A 15,700-nucleotide genomic window follows, 5' to 3' on the forward strand; every position below is an offset into this window, starting at 1 on the left:
CCAGCTCTATTATGTATGCCAAGTGCTGGAACATGTCCGATAGAGCAAATCTCCTGCAAGTCCCAGCCCACCCCTCAATCAATATCTCCTGAATTTCAAAGCTGTGGAACTGCAGTTGATCTAGACAAGTATGCTGAGGCATTAATATTATAAAAGCTCACTGAGGTCAGAGACCACATTAGTTTATTAAATTTTGAAATATGTTCCCAAGGCCTGCTGCTGCTGCTGCTAAGTCGTCAGTCATGTCTGTCTCTGTGCGACCCCATAGACGGCAGCCCACCAGGCTCCCCCGTCCCTGGGATTCTCCAGGTAAGAACACTGGAGTGGGTTGCCATTTCCTTCTCCAATACATGAAAATGAAAAGGGAAAATGAAGTCGCTCAGTCGTGTCCGACTCTTTGCGACCCCATGGACTGCGGCCCACCAGGGTCCTCCGTCCATGGGATTTTCCAGGCAAGAGTACTGGAGTGGGGTGCCATTGCCTTCTCCGAGGCCTGCAGCCAGGTCTAAAGCAGGTCCCATCACCTCTAATGGTCAGATCCTAGCTCTGAAATCTCCTCTTCATGCCTCTATCTTATTGCCAAACCTGTATCACCTCTGTCCCTTGCCCTGGAAAGTTTCTCTGTTCTTGCCTGCACTGAAATTTCTTAAGTTCCATGCTGGGAACCTGCACTGCCTTGTGGCTAAGTTGAATGTTAGTAATGATTTGATCAATGGCACCCCACTCCAGTACTCTTGCCTGGAAAATCCCATGGACAGAGGAGCCTGGTGGGCTGCAGTCCATGGGGTTGCTAGGAGTTGGACACGACTGAGCGACTTCACTTTGACTTTTCACTTTCATGCATTGGAGGAGGAAATGGCAACCCACTCCAGTGTTCTTGCCTGGAGAATCCCATGGACAGAGGAGCCTGGTGGGCTGCTGTCTATGGGGTCGCACAGAGTCGGACATGACTGAAGTGACTTAGCAGCAGCAGTAGCAGCAGCAATGATCAAATTACTAATGTTAGTAATGATTTGATCATTACTAACATTTCTAATGTTAGAAATGATCCTATCGACTGGATCATTTCAGAGATGAATATTTTCTCTGTGAAACTGGCACAAAAGGCTTTTATATGACTCACTTTGGATGTGTGTCTTCTCCACAGTGTCCTGTACTTGGTACTGTTACCTCTAAATATCTCAGTTGAGCATGTGTATGGCCTGATGTGCTGCGATAGAGTCTGTCTTTTAGGCTTGCATAAGATGGAAGGTGGAGAGGTCTTGTTGGCATAAGTTCTCGAGCTGGTGGAGAATGTAAACTCTACACTCATTGTCAATACTGGAAACATGTCATTAGCATGGCTGCAGGTGTTAATGTGAGTTTGTCTGGAACTGTGGTTTTGCTGCTCATAACAGCCCTAGTTGGGGTTGAGGACCATGTACATCTATCTCCATGAGTTTTAGCCCTTCAGTTTGGACTGGATTGTATTCCTATATTTTTAAGATATGTAGTTTGCAAGCTAGTATGGTGGTCTCTTGGGGTCCTCAGGATTACAGAGGACTGGTGATAAGAGTGGCGACCATAGATTACAAATTCTGCCGTAGAAACGCAGACAACAACGCGGCTGGCAAACTGTCTGAGGGAAAACCCAGGTGGCTCTTTTAGTTTGGAAGGGCTTGTGATGCTCTAAGCTGGCCCATGGCTATTGAAGCCTAGTTTCGTGGTTAGGGGAGTTTGAGGGAGGCATGGCTGCCATGACATTCCAACTTTGTGACATCACTAAAGCAATAGGCAGCAATGCCTTGGTCACTACTCTTTGCCTCCTAGGGATTTAGAAAGAGATTTATGGGAAGGATAAAAGGAGAGGACTGTATCTTTTTCACGAGGTTATGCTGCCTTCCTGATGTGCTTATTTTCTTCTACTACTTCCTATAGCTTATGTTCTTTCTAATATTTCCTAGGTCAACTTTGCCTATGAAATAGGAATAAGTTCTAGCCAGGCTGAATCTGTAAAGAAGCAGTGAAAATTATTAGGAAGCATTAGGAATCTGTGAGGATTCAGTTGATGGGTAAGAGAACTCTTTACCAGATTCCTTTCCCTGAGAACCTAGGTAAGAAAAGGAGGCCTTTTTTGCAATTGAAGCCTTCATTTCAAGAGAAAGTGGGAGTATTGCTTTACTAGGGTTGCCATAACAAAGTACCCCATACCAGGTAGCTTCAGTAAATGTTTTCTCAGACTTCTGGGGATCAAGTCAGTAATCAAAAGGTCAGCAGATTTGTTTTCTTCTGAGGCCTCCTTTGGGCTGTGCCTGGCCATCTTCTGGCTTTGTCTTCACATGGTAACATCTCTGTGTTGTGTATGTCTGATCTCCTATTCCTATAAAGTACCAGTCCTATTAATCCAACTACCTATTTAGAGGCCCTATTTCCAAATAAGGCCAGAAAGAAATTTTAATTTACTCACATATTGACTAAATACAAAGTACAGAGAGTTAGGGCTTCAATACACATGTTTTTAGGGAATTCAGTTTATTCCATAATATCTGTTTTCTTCTTTCCACTTAGTACTGCAGTATATTTTTCTGTCTCCCAGATTGCACTTCATTAATTAGGTCTACACAACCCAGAAAGAACCTGATGAAGAAAAATCTGTTGTTCAGGAGTAATACAGATGAAAACAAAATTGAAAATTTCTTACCAATCTAGAAATCCTCTCCACAAAGGTGTAAGGGAAAGAAAATATTCTATTATTGAATAAATATTAAACCATAATGTGATAGACATCATAAGCAAACTACTAAAAGATTGCAAAGACAAAAGATATATTTCAAATATGTATCCTAGAAAATCAGTTCATTACAAACTTTTCAAAATAATAAGTGGTCCTCAAATAGACCAGATGACATTTGTCACAGTTATTTTTGTCCTATGTTCACTTGGTAATTGGGGTAGCCATCAGTGTTTGCTAATTTGTTCTATACAGAAGGATAAACTTCTCATACTTTTATGAGAGAATGGTTTTGGATGAGGCATTCTCGCATATAGTCTGCACCCTCCACAGAATTGAGAGCTAAGTTGCTACTGTTAACAAATACCCATATACCCAATATAGTTAAGTCAAGCAGTATCAAAATATTGGAGTTTAAAGCACACAGGTTTTTATTTCAGGGCAATGCAAGGAGATGGAGGCTTATGCCTTTAAATATCCCAAACTTCCCCAAATCTTTCAGCAAAGCATACTTATAGGAAAGGTCAGGGAGGGGTATGATTAGCTGTCACAAACATCTTGCTGCCAGATCCTCTGTTCTTGGGGTAAGGTCATGGTCAGGTAAAACTTTTTCTGTAAACCTTTACGGAAACAAATATTAGTTTCTACTCAGAAAGGAAATGTACCAAATTTGATTTTCAGCATTCAAGGTCCCGGTTAGGAGGAAGGGAGTCCCTATGCAGGCTGGTTAATCTGTCTGGGAGCTTTCTAGCACCCAGCACCCTGTCTTGGTCCTCCCATTAGTGCACAGTCCCAGCAGAAGAGGCGGCTCTCAGTTTCCTGTGCCCTCCTCTTACCAAGTTCCCCAAACCCTGCCCAGCCATCTTCAATGCAGCTTCCCCTCAGTCTCCTCAGTCTCCCCAAATGTGGGGCTGGGTCCCATAGACTGTGACCATCCAGATTGCCACCAGCATTGGGTCATGAAGTTGGAGATGGGACATGTTGGCTATTGCTCTGAACCCTGGGCCAGGCCAGTGAGTGTCTCTAACAAGGGCTCTGGACCTCTGTAAGACACAGCCTTTACCTTCCCCCAAGCTATGTAGCTCACTACCCAGCCTAAGGCCAGAGAGCCCTGTGCAAAGGCTGCAATATATGTTTTACTAAACTCTGCTGAGAGGCTGGCTGTTGGTAGATCTGGTTTGTGATGTTTTCTGCCATTCATCAACATTAATGATCCATAGGTATATCTGTGTCCCACCCATCCTCAAGCCTCTCCCACATCCTTCCCTACCCTATGTTTCCTGATTGTCCCAGAGCACTCAATTTCAATGTTCTGCTTCATGCATAGGAAATCCTAAATGATAACTTGCCTGCATGAAGTATGTAACTTTCTATATTCACAATGAAAATATGGGTGTGGAGTTTTCTATATGAAATCTGAAACCTATATTTCATGTTTGACAATCTACTTGTATATTTTTATTCATGGTATATGGAATCTTGTCTGCTTTCCATGGAATATCATTGTACACATTTACCTACATGAATGTGGAATTCTGTATATTTCACATATGAAAATTTGAGCATGCATTTCCCCTCCTGAAGTACGAAACTTTGTACATTTACTATTTGAAAATCTCAGTGGGAGAGGGGAGGAGTGGGTGAGATTTATGGAGAGAGTAACATGGACATTTACATTACTATATGTAAAATAGATAGCAAATGGGAATTTGCTGTATAACTCAGGGAACTCAAACAGCGTCTGTCTATCAACCTAGAGGGGTACAATGGGGAGGAAAATTAGAAGGAGGTTAAAGATAGAGGTGATGTATGTATCAGTTCAGTTCAGTTCAGTCGCTCAGTTGTGTCCGACTCTTTGTGACCCCATGAATTGCAGCACGGCAGGCCTCCCTGTCCATCACCAACTCCCGGAGTTTACTCAAACTCATGTCCATCGAGTTGGTGATGCCATACAACCATCTCATCCTCTGTCGTCCCCTTCTCCTCCTGCCCCCAATCCCTTCCAGCATCGGAGTCTTTTCCAATGAGTCAACTCTTTGCATGGGGTGGCCAAAGTATTGGAGTTTCAGCTTTAGCATCAGCCCTTCATATGAACACCCAGGACTGATCTCCTTTAGAATGGACTGGTTGGATCTCCTTGCTGTCCAAGGGACTTCTCCAACACCACAGTTCAAAAGCATCAATTCTAGAGGAGAACATAGGCAAAATACTTTCCGACATGAATCACAGCAGGATCCTCTATGACCCACCTCCCAGAATATTAGAAATAAAAGCAAAAGTGAATAAATGGGACCTAGTTAAAATTAAAAGCTTCTGCACAACAAAAGAAATTATAAGCAAGGTGAAAAGAAAGCCTTCAGAATGGGAGAAAATAATAGCAAATGAAGCAACTGACAAACAACTAATCTCAAAAATATACAAGCAACTCCTGCAGCTCAATTCCAGAAGAATAAATGACCCAATCAAAAAATGGGCCAAAGACCTAAAAAGACATTTCTCCAAAGAAGACATACAGATGGCTAACAAACACATGAAAAGATGCTTAACATCACTCATTTTCAGACAAATGCAAATCAAAACCACAATGAGGTACCATTTCATGCCAGTCAGAATGGCTGCTATCCAAAAGTCTCCAAGCAATAAATGCTGGAGAGGGTGTGGAGAAAAGGGAACCCTCTTATACTGTTGGTGGGAATGCAAACTAGTACAGCCACTATGGAGAACAGTGTGAGGTTCCTTAAAAAAACTGGAAATAGAACTGCCTTATGACCCAGCAATCCCACTGCTGGGCATACACACCGAGGAAACCAGAATTGAAAGAGACACGTGCACCCCAATGTTCATCGCAGCACTGTTTATAATAGCCAGGACATGGAAGCAACCTAGATGTCCATCAGCAGATGAATGGATAAGAAAGCAGTGGTACATATACACAATGGAGTATTACTCAGCCATTAAAAAGAATACATTTGAATCAGTTCTAATGAGGTGGATGAAACTGGAGTCGATTATACAGAGTGAAGTAAGCCAGAAAGAAAAAACACCAATACAGTATACGATACAGTAAAGATGGTAACGATAACCCTGTATGCGAGACAGCAAAAGAGACACAGATATATAGAAGCTTTTTGGACTCTGTGGCAGAGGGAGAGGGTGGGATGACTTTGGAGAATGGCATTAAAACACGTATAATATCATATAAGAAACGAATTGCCAGTCCAGGTTCGATGCAGGACACAGGATGCTTGGGGCTGGTGCACTGGGATGACCCAGAGGGATGGTATGGGGAGGGAGGCAGGAGAGGAGTTCAGGATTGGGAACACGTGTACACCCGTGGCCTTATTCATGTTGATGTATGGCAAAAACAAATACAGTATTGTAAACTAATTAGCCTGCAATTAAAATAAATAAATTTAAATTAAAAAAAAAAAAAAAAGGATCAAGAGTCTTCTCCAACACCAAAGTTCAAAAGCATCAATTCCTCGGTGCTCAGCTTTCTTGATAGTCCAACTCTCACATCCATACATGACCACTGGAAAAACCATAGCCTTGACTAGACGGACCTTTGTTGGCAAAGTAATGTCTCTGCTTTTGAATATGCCATCTGTGTTGGTCATAACTTTCCTTCCAAGGAGTAAGCGTCTTTTAATTTCATGGCTGAATCACCATCTGCAGTGATTTTGGAGCCGAAAAAAAATAAAATCTGACACCGTTTCCCCATCTATTTCCCATGAAGTGATGGGACCAAATGCCATGATCTTAGTTTTCTGAATGTTGAGCTTTAAGCTAACGTTTTCACTCTCCTCTTTCACTTTCATCAAGAGGCTTTTTAGTTCCTCTTCACTTTCTGCCATAAGGGTGATGTCATCTGCATAGCTGAGGTTATTGATATTTCTCCCAGCAATCTTCATTCCAGCTTGTGCTTCTTCCAGCCCAGCGTTTCTCATGATGTACTCTGCATAGAGGTTAAATAAGCAGGGTGACATTATACAGCCTTGACGTACTCCTTTTCCTATTTGGAACTAGTCTGTTGTGTCATGGCCAGGTCTAACTGTTGCATCCTGACCTGTATATAGGTTTCTCAAGAGGCAGGTCAGGTGGTCTGGTATTCCCATCTCTTTCAGAATTACCCACAGTTTATTGTGATCCACACAGTCAAAGGCTTTGGCATAGCCAATAAAGCAGAAGTAGATGTTTTCTTAGAACTCTCTTGCTTTTTCCATGATCCAGCAGATGTTGGCAATTTGATCTCTGGTTCCTCTGCCTTTTCTCAAACCAGTTGAACATTTGGAAGTTCACGGTTCATATATTGCTGAAGCCTGGCTTGGAGAATTTTGAGCATTACTTTACTAGTGTGTGAGATGAGTGCAATTGTGCAGTAGTTTGAGCATTCTTTGGCATTGCCTTTCTTTGAAATTTGAATGAAAACTGACCTTTTCCAGTCCTGTGGCCACTGTTGAGTTTTCCAAATTTGCTGGCATATTGAGTGCAGCACTTTCACAGCATCATCTTTCAGGATTTGGAAGAGCTCAACTGGAATTCCATCACCTCCACTAGCTTTGTTCATAGTGATGCTTCCTAAGGCCCACTTGACTTCACATTCACAGAATGGTGTGAGTGATCACACCATCGTGATTATCTGGGTCGTGAAGATCTTTTTTGTACAGTTCTTCTGCTGTTCTTGCCACCTCTTCTTAGTATCTTCTGCTTCTGTCAGGTCCATACCATTTCTGTCCTTTATTGAGCCCAACTTTGCATGAAATGTTCCCTTGGTATCTCTAATTTTCTTGAAGAGATCTCTAGTCTTTCCCATTCTGTTGTTTTCCTCTGTTTCTTTGAATTGATAGTTGAGGAAGGCTTTCTTATCTCTCCTTGCTATTCTTTGGAACTCTGCATTCAGATGCTTATATCTTTTCTTTTCTCCTTTGCTTTGTGCTTCTCTTCTTTTCACAGCTATTTGTAAGGCCTCCTCAGACAACCATTTCACTTTTTTGCATTTCTTTTTCTTGGGGAAGATCTTGATCCCTGTCTCCTGTACAGTGTCACGAACCTCCATCCATAGTTCATCAGGCACTCTGTCTATCAGATCTAGTCCCTTAAATCTATTTCTCACTTCCACTGTATAATCATAAGGGATTTGATTTAGGTCATACCTGAATGGTCTAGTGGTTTTCCCCACTTTCTTCAATTTAAGTCTGAATATGGCAATAAGGAGTTCATGATCTGAGCCACAGTCAGCTCCCAGTCTTGTTTTTGCTGACTGTATAGAGCTTCTCCATCTTTGGCTGCAAAGAATATAATCAATCTGATTTTGATGTTGACCATCTGGTGATGTCCATGTGAAGAGTCTTCTCTTGTGTTGTTGGAAGAAGGTGTTTGCTATGACCAGTGCGTTCTCTTGGCAAAACTCTATTAGCCTTTGCCCTGCTTCATTCCGTATTCCAAGGCCAAATTTGCCTGTTACTCCAGGTGTATCTTGACTTCCTACTTTTGCATTCCAGTCCCCTATAATGAAAAGGACATCTTTTTTGGATGTTAGTTCTAAAAGGTCTTGTAGGTCTTCATAGAACCTATGGCTTATTCATGTTGAGGTATGACAGAACACAACACAATTCTGTAAAGCAATTATCCCTCAATTTAAAAAATGAATGAGTTACAAAAAATATTTTCTGACATCAAATATGCAATCTATTGTTCAAATATGAAAGTCCTAGGGCAAATTTTCATTCATGGAATGCTAAATCTGTACATTTCATAAATGAATATCAAGATACAGATTTTTCTACATGAAATCTGAGATATTTTATATTTCACATAAAAAAAACTTGGCACAGATTTCCTTGATTTAAATATGGAACCCTCCATATTTCACATAGGAAAATATGGGTGCTATTATTTCCAAATCAAATATGTAGTGTTTGATATTTCACTTTTGAAAATCTAGGCACAGATTTTCCTGCATGAAATATAGAATACACTATATGAAAATTTCAAAAAATTTTCTTTCATGAAATATTAGATTATTTATATTCTACTTATGAATATCTGTGTACACATTTTCCTACACAATATATGGAATTCTCTGTGCTTACATTTTTAAATGACGTATGTTCATTGTCATACCTTAAATATGTAATTTTCTATTTTTCACATATGGGAATCTAGGAACAGATTTTCCTACATGAATTATGAAATCTCTACATTTCACATGTAGAAATCTGTGAACAAATTGTCATACATGACATATGAAAATTTTCCTGTTTCATATATGGAAAACTTGGCCCTGATATTCCTACAAAGGATATGGAATTCTCTATATTTCACATGTAAAAATATGAGTGCCAGTTTTCCTCATTAAACATGGAATTCTCTATATTTCACATTTGATACCTGGCCACCGATTATCTACATGAAATATGAAATACTCTCTGTATTACTTATGACAGTTTCTGCTCAAGTTTTTCTACGTGAAGTACTGAAATTTATGTATATCACATTTGAAAAACTGGGGGCCAACTTCCCCACATGAAATCTGGAATTCTATATATTCTCTATATTTCATATGAGCCACTGTCTTCCAGCTACTGAAACACTTGTGTTCCCTGTTTGTGTTTCTTTCTCTGTACGTTGAACGTGTGTGTGTGTACACTCATGTGCTTGTGTTGCCTCCGTTTCTGTGTGTGGGTGTGTTTCTGGAACACAGCAGACACACACATGAAGGCGACAGAACCTGAGACGTGGAGCAGTTGGAAGAGGAGGCACAAGTCATCCACAGACGAGGGGAGAATGGTCCATGCATCTCCTCAGTGGCCCTGTCCAGGGCAGGAATGAGGAAAGAATGGCCGATGACAACTCAAGACAGTGGGTCCACTAATCTGGAATGATATCAGGAGACATAAACAAGCTCACTATTTCTGCTGTGTTGTTGTGTGTGTTTGTACCAGGAAGCAGGGGTGGATGGTTTGAGGAATCACCCAAAGTCAAGTGGGGTGGGGCTTTTAACCACTGCCAGAGGACCCCTCAGTCTGTGGGACATGCACCAGGCTGTGGAAATGGTGGACAAGGCCAGGGCAGGACCCAGGATTGTAAAGAGGCTAAGGTCCTTTGGAAAAGGTCAGAGACTGGCAGAAGGAGGCGTAGAACAAGAGCCTGCTGCTCTGGAGACTTGTTCCACACATGGCAGAAGGAAATAGGGAAGGTCCTCAGCCTGTGCTTCCTAGTATCAGCCCATCAGCCAGCAGACTCCCTACCTGCGTGTGGCACACATTAGCACCATGTGAGACAAATGACATGCTAAGGAAGACTCTCAGTGTGAAAGCCCAGGCATCTTAGGAGACAGGGTGTGAGCATGGAGTGTCTGGCCACTTCCAGCCTACCTGGCAGTGCACAAAGAGGAGGAAAGCACAGGTCTGGGGTGTACATTTGTGCCCCTCTGCCTGTGAGTGCCCCTCTGCTGCTGTGTCCCTGTGAGGGAGGGAACAGTGAGGAAGCAATGGGGGCTGGCTCTTTGCATGCAGGGACCTTAGGATAGTGAGAGACAGGGATGTCCCTGGGGGCAGTTCAGAGACTGCTGCTTTTCAGGCTCCAGGGACTAGGGAATACTGATCCTGCTGAAGACGCCTCAATGCTTGTGCCTAAAGTCCTGACGTGGTTTCCTTCCTTTCTCTGGTGTTCCGTCCTTGACTGTGGAGGGCAGAGGGGAAAAGGTCTGCACCTGAAGGGAGGATTTTGACAGTCTCGCTGGAGTAGAAGCTCTGATTTTGTTGCGGAGATCCTGAAGGAAATCTGTACCATGCGACTTTCACCAAGGCCCTGGATTTGAAATGGGTGTGTTGGCTGCCCTCCGGCACAACCGTTAGCTAGGGTCCATGGGCCGGGGGCTCTGTAGCCTAGCAGGGATGCCTGAGCATGTAGGGAGAGCTACCACAGCCTAGCACAAGCAGCAAAAAGAGAACCTTGGCATTTAGCAAGTCAGTAAGGCCTGGCCTGGAACCAAGCCCTCTTGGAGCATTTCGGAGAGGAATGCTTCTTTCTGCACAAAGGAGGCATGAGCTGTGGGCCCAGGGTGGGCAGACTTCCCAGGGTGCCATCCCATAAGGGCTCTGTGTGTGTGTGGGGGTGGTGGGGAGCAGTAGTAAACTGTAGAGTTGATGAGAAGGGAGGCCCACTTACCTTTTCAACTTCATGTTCAGTGCCTTGTTTCGGCAGAGACCCTTTGGACCCATATGCACCTTCCTCACGATACTGTATCAGACACTGGCCTGTCACATTCTTTTGGAGAACCAGGCATCTATTTGGCCTTTTCCTGCTATAGGGTGTAGGAAAACAGGTTGGGTGAAAAGGAAACAGTTGCAAACAGAAAACTACACAGTTAGGAGGAGCAGGGGCACCTCACTTAGAAGGTCACAGACCCGAGGTGGGGGATAGTGGTGGGACTGCTTGGCCAGCAAAGAGATTGTGACACTGACAAGAAATGATCTTGAGAGGTGCAGGCTGAGAAAGGGGTGCTCCAAGTCAGCACAGTCTAAAGCCCCTTGCTATTTCTGTCTGGTTTCTGGAAGAAAAGCACAGGGAATGGAATCATGCCAACGTGATTGGCACTGAACCATTCCAAGGTGATAGGAGAATTCAAAATGCAGGCACACATCACTCAGCTGCCTACAGTGAGCACTTACAACCCTTCCCACCTCTTTGCAAGTCATTCATCCTCATGAGGAAATCCCATTAACTTTCCAAGATAAATCATAGAGGTAGAAGAGGACAATGACTTGATGTATAAGCAAGTGAAAGAAAATTGGACAAAAAACAAAACAAAACAAAACAGGGGTGCTTACCAAAGTCCATTATCCTGGACAAGTAAACCTAGAATTCTGCATGTGTGCAAATTTCCTTTCAGGATTGTGTGTGTGTGTGTGTGTGTGTGCGCATGCCAGCACAGATGTGTGTGTGAGCTATTGGAAATGGCCTGGATGGGTAAGGAAAAATGGACACTGAAAATGTGAAAGAGCTTGTGTAAGGTATATAGGCCGTGGGGCAGCAGAAGCACAGATGCCAGGGAAACAAGCCCAAGGAAGTCACTGAAGGAGCAAGCTGTCAGTGGAAACATGGTGCTGCAATCTTGATCCCTGGGCAGATAGGAGAAGCAGGAAGAAAGCACCTGGGAGCACGCTTGCTTCAGGGAGATGCAAAGGAGCCTAGAAACAGAATGGGCTGGATTCCAAGGCACAGAAGAGGGGGTACACAGAGTCCCTTGGACACCCAGCTACAAAGAGTTTTCTGTCCTTCACAAGTGCAGGAGCATTCTTTCTGCCATATGACCAGGCACATGAACATACCTTGCCTTTTTTATAAGCTTTGGGAGACCAACGGTACTGTAGCATAAGCAACTGCTACCTGCAGAGTTTGCCATTTTAAAACATCACTCTTTAAACTCTTCACAGAATGCTTGGGTATCAGGACTCTGCATCGGATTGCTTAGGATGATGCTCTCATTGCTCCTGGCCACACAGGGATGGGTTGATGGGGGTAGGCTGGGATGTGTTCTCACCTGGAGGCTGGATGAGAACAGAACCACTGTGAAAGGGCCTCTGTACAATAAATGGGCAGACTTCAATTCCTCTGGCACCAGTGAGTCATGGCCCTTAGTGGAATGCTATCCTTAGCATCTCCAAATCTCTCTCTATAGAGAGAATTCCATTTCTAAATATAGAATTTTTGCATGTCACATATTGACACATGGGCAAAATTTTTCTACATGAAGCACAGAATTCAGTATTTTTATATGAATATATGCATGTAGCTTTCCTGTATGAAATATGGAATTCTCTGTATTTCACCTGGGAAAAAGCAAGCACACACTTTTCAAAATGCAAATGGAATTCACTATATTTCAAATGAAAATCTGTGCACATATTTTCCTACATGACATTTGGAATTCTGTGTATTTCACACATGAAAATCTGGGTGCTAACTTCCCCACATGAAACCTAGAATTTTGTATATTTACCTTATGAAGATCTGTCCATTGATTTTAGTACAGAAAATATGGAATTTTTATTATTTCACATATGTAAATCAGGGCACTGATTTTCCTTTACTAAATATGCATTTTTCTATATTTGACATATGAAAATCTTGGCACAGATTTAATTCATGAAATAACAAATTTTCTATATTTCATTTAAGTTTTCCTATATGAAATACTCAATTCTTTATATTTTACAACTGAAAATCTAAACACTGATTTTTCTACATGAAATATGGATTTCTCTATTTTGACATTTGGAACTCTAGGCACAAGCTTTTTTCCATAACATATGAAATTCTTGTATTTCACATCTAAAAGCAGGATGCTGAATTTACCCCTTGAAATATGGAATTCCTATATTTCACATATGAAAATCAGTGTTGATATTCCTAATGAAATATAAATTGTCTAGTTTTCATATATGGATATCTTGGTGTAGATTATCCTACATGAAATATAAGATTCTCTATATTTCACATATGAAAATCTAGATGCCAGTTCTGTCTGAAAGATGGAATTCTCTATATTTCACATTTGAAAATCAGGATGGATAATTTCCTTAACAATGGACATGGAATTCTCTTTACTGAACATGAACATCTGGGTGCAGATTTTCCTGCATGCAAAATGGAATTCTCTGTATTTCAGTTCATTGCCATCTAAGCCACCAGGGAACTTGAATGACTTTAGGAAGACCTATAAGACTTTCTAGAATTAACACCAAGAAGAGATGTCCTTTTCATCATAGGGTACCAGAATATAAAAGCAGGAAGTCAAGAGATACTTGGAATAACAGGCAAGTTTGGACTTGGAGTACAAAATGAGGCAGGACAAAGGCTAGCAGAGTTTTGGCAAATAGGGGGAAAATGGAACCAGTGACAGATAATTTTCCTGGGCTCCAAAATCACTGGGGACAGTGACTATAGCCATGAAAATAAAAGACCCTTGTTTCTGGAAAGCAAAGCTATGACGAATCTAGAGACAATGTATTGAAAAGCAGAGATGTCACTTTGCTGACAAATGTCTCATTAGTTGAAGCTCTGTTTTTTTTTTTTTGTTTTGTTTTTGTTTTCCAGTAGACACATACGGATGTGAGAGTTTGACTATAAAGAAGGCCGAGTGCCAAGGAACAGAGGCTTTGGAACTGTGGTACTGAAGATGACTCTTGAGAGTCCCTTGGACAGCAAGGAAATCAACCCAGTCAATCCCAATGGGAACTAACCCAAACTATTCATTGGAAGGAATGAGGCTGAAGCTCCAATACTTTGGCTACCTGATGTGAAGAACTGACTCATGGGTGAAGACTCTGACATGGGAAGATTGAGAGCAGGAGAAACAAGGGGAAATAGAGGATGAGGGGATGTTGGCTGGCATCATTTGACTCAACAAACATGAGTTTGCACAACCTGTAGGAGACAGGGAAGGACAGGGAAGCCCAGGGTGCTGCAGTCCACAGTGTCGCAGAGAGTTGGACATGTGTGAGTGACTGAACAACAATGACAACAACAACTCTTTCAAATATGTCAATCCAGATGACATTATCCCCTTGAAATTTGGAATTCTGTGTATTTCCATAAGAAAACAAGATGTTCCTGCTTGAAATATGAAATTCTCTCCATTTCATTTATGAAAGTCTGGGTAAAGATTTTACTTCTTAATCTATGAAAGTTTCAATATTTCATGCATCAAAACCGAATAAAATATTTTTACACAAAATATGGAATATTGTACATTTCAAAAATGAAAATCTCAAGATAAATGTTCTAATGTGAAATATCTATATTCATATATGATTATGGGTGTAGTATAAATTTTCTGTTTCATGTATTATAATCTGACACCAGACATTCCTATATGATAGTTTGCTGTCATGTGAGATGAGTGGAATTGTGTAGTAGTTTGAACGTTCTTTGGCATTGACCTTCTTTGGGATTGGATGGTAAACAGCACAGGACCGGAAAAGGCCAGTTTTCAATGGAATATTACTCAGTCATAAAAAGGAACACATTTTGGTCAATCCTAATGAGGTGGATGAATCTAGAGCCTACTATAGAGTGAAGTAAGTCAGAAAGCAAAATATGTATACTGTATACTAACGCATATATACGGAATCTAGAAAGATGGTACTGAATAATTTATTTGCAGGGCTGCAAATGAGAAACAGACATAGAGAACAGAACCATGTCTCTCCTAGGATGCCTGGGGTTTTGAACTGAGAGCTTACCTTAGCATGTCATTTGTCTCGCATGGTGCCAACGTGTGCCACACTCAGGGCGGAATGGTGCTGGCTGGCAGGCTGATCCTAGGCAGCACTAGCTCAGTACCTTCACCTATCTCCTTCTCACATGTGTGGGAGAAATACGTCTTCAATGGAGTAGGCTCTCTTTCTTTGTCTCCTCCGCCCAGTCTTTACCTTTTTCTGAAGGATCTTGGTCTCTTCACAATCCTGGGTCCTACCGAAAGGTTGTTGTTGAACCACAGAAGATGCCAGGATTCTTGGCCTCCGGAGAAGAAGAATTCAATCCAGGGCCAGAAACGAGGCTTGATCACTCAGAGCTTTTGTGTAATAGAGTTTTATTAAAGTATAAAAGGGATAGAGAAAGCGTCTGACATAGACATCAGAAGTGGGCAGAAAGTGTACCCCCCGCTAGTGTTAGCAATGGAGTTATATACTTTTAATTAGTTATTACAGTGAATCAAAAGAATGCCTGGAGGTTGTAAAGACCTTACTAGACTCACTCCCATACTTTACATTTTAAGATAACAGGATTAGCCAGAAGTTGTTTTTTTTTTTTTCCCCTAGAGACTGTTCTCAAGCAGGATACATTATTGTTATATAATCCTAAGGAATGTAGAAGATTAAAAAAAAAACAAAAAACCCACACAAACTGTTTGTCCTTCCCTCTTCCTTAAGAACTCCAGACCTTTCTCTCCTTGTGGACCCCTGGACTTCTTAACAACCT

At 41.8% G+C, this 15,700-nt stretch overlaps 1 long non-coding RNA gene across 1 annotated transcript in view; it reads left to right on the top strand.

Annotated features, from left to right (window-relative positions):
• LOC129638823 (uncharacterized) overlaps positions 1–14,453 on the top strand; it is a 28,730-nt gene extending 14,277 nt beyond the window's left edge. Inside the window, exon 2 of the long non-coding RNA XR_008708042.1 lies at positions 13,814–14,453. This is a non-coding gene — a long non-coding RNA (uncharacterized LOC129638823). The remainder of the gene's footprint in view (positions 1–13,813) is intronic.
• Positions 14,454–15,700: the final 1,247 nt, after the last annotated feature.

This window comes from Bubalus kerabau, chromosome X (genome assembly GCF_029407905.1).
Source record: "Bubalus kerabau isolate K-KA32 ecotype Philippines breed swamp buffalo chromosome X, PCC_UOA_SB_1v2, whole genome shotgun sequence".
Lineage (NCBI taxonomy): Eukaryota > Metazoa > Chordata > Mammalia > Artiodactyla > Bovidae > Bubalus > Bubalus kerabau.